We start from the raw sequence: 2,113 nt of genomic DNA, 5'->3' as shown, positions 1-2,113 counted from the left end.
AAAAAAACAACAAAAAAAAAAAACAAAAAACAAAAAACAAACAACCCACAACCTGAGCTGGAAGCATATTAGTAGCTGAATATGGTAGATGAATAGTGCTGAAAGCGAAAAAAAAAAAAAATCAATCCATGAAACTGGGAGAACTGCAAGCATGGTATATGAACAGAAGTGACATATATACCATTCATGATAATCCTCACTGCAGCAGCACGTGGCCATCTCATTTCCTTCAAAGCAGTGTGGCATCAGTATGAGCTTGCTTGCACAACTTGTGCCACGTTCAAGCAAACAGGGAGAGAAAAACCAACTGTGTGAACCTTTGGAGCGCTTCCATTAATTATCAAGTAAGGTGTTCATTTTGTTACTGTTTTGATTAAAAAAATAACCATCTGTCAACTATGGAAGACATGTAGCAATTAAAACTTTATTTTCTGCGTGACTTGCAAGCATCCACTTTACAACAGTGGAGTTTTTGCTTTTTATTCTGCAGCTGTCACCTAAATATCCCACATAAGTCACTAAACTGAATTCTTAGGCTTTTTTTTTTTTTTTTTAAAGCACTTTGTGTGTGGAGAACATCATCACTGCTTCACCATGTGTGCTGCAATATTATCACATCTCTGGTATATCTCACTTCGTATTAAAAAACAAACAAACTGCAGTGCTTTCCAAAACCAATAATGCTTCAGCAACTGCAGTGCAAGTTTAAGAAGAAGAGACAGATTGAGATGCAGAAGTTCAGTAACTGCTTTTATGATGGTACCTACGCTAATGAGCAGAACTCAGAAGCATTGCAATATCCTCCTCAGAAGCATCACGATGTCCCACTCTTTGTTACTACAGGACCGGCCTCCCATTTAACATTGCAATCCATGCACATACAACTCTGCAGTGCAGTCATGTGGCTATGATTAACCCTGTGAACTGAAATTCAATCAACCAGAGGCTACATCGCTCAAGCTCAATGTGGGAGCCTCTTGGCAGCAAACCAGGTCGGAACAGGGGAAGAAGCAGCTGTCCGCAGGAAGCCCACCCTGAAAAGCTGGCTGCATTTGTTATGTTTTTTAATTAGTCATTTGAAAACCCGAGTCCTTAATACCCTTCAAGGTTTGAGCGAAAGCAACCGGCGGAAGACTGAAATTAATTATGACAGCCACAACACAGGTAGCTACAGCTGGCCTTCAACTCCCGGATGTGCATTAAAACAAAACTAGCAAATGAGATACAGTACAGCCAGCTAAGTTAGACACCATCAAGTCAGAAAGGTACAGTTTTCTGACACAATCTCTCTCAAGCTACCAAGGATTACAACCTGTTGCCATAGGAGTAGAAAGCAAACAAGTCCAGTAAGCACCAGGGACTGCAGAACTGCCTGATGGCACCAACACAAACAAAATCCCCCCCCCCCCATCCCCAGGGAGCTGCAGGAGGCACCTGCTGTGCTTGTTGGTGCTCAATGCGAAGCACTCAAGTCAGGAACATGGGTATGTGGAACCCAGGTTAGCTTTGAGCTGCTAGCTAGTTGTGTATGAAGTACACAAATATACACAACACTCCCCCACTCCGCAAACAAACAAACAGAACCAACAAAACCCACTCTCCAACCAGCCAACCCCGCACTGTTTGCTGCTATAGGAGTCACAGCAGTTTACTAACATATGCACGCAAATAAACTCCAAGTGAGATATCTTCCCCAGAAGATCCACGGCTCTGACTTTTAGCCTAAAAGTTTATGTTTTCACTAAATGATCCAAAACCAAATACCTAACATGAGGTTAAGTGATGCATTTACCCCGGTGCTCATAAAGCCTTTCCTTGGGATAGCACTCCTCAGCATCACATAGGACACCACAAAGCCATCCCATAATTAGACAGCTTTTCGGCAAACGGGAACGAGCGAAGGCTGAGCGCAGCCCCAAAAGCAGACCCGGACTGCGCTCCGTCGGAGCTCGGATTAAGTTTCTCTCATCTTCCCAATTACTTGCGCCGGCGAGGCTCTGCCCCCTGCCACGCCGCCGAGTCCTCGATCCGCACAGCAGCGCGGGCGCCTCAGCTCTGCCTCCGCCGGAAGGTTTCTGCGGACCGCTCGGTAGTTTCTCCGGCCGCTTCCCCC

The sequence above is a fragment of the Meleagris gallopavo genome, chromosome 4, assembly GCF_000146605.3.
Source record: "Meleagris gallopavo isolate NT-WF06-2002-E0010 breed Aviagen turkey brand Nicholas breeding stock chromosome 4, Turkey_5.1, whole genome shotgun sequence".
Taxonomy (NCBI): Eukaryota; Metazoa; Chordata; class Aves; order Galliformes; family Phasianidae; genus Meleagris; species Meleagris gallopavo.
Note: the sequence above shows the minus strand (reverse complement) of the source record.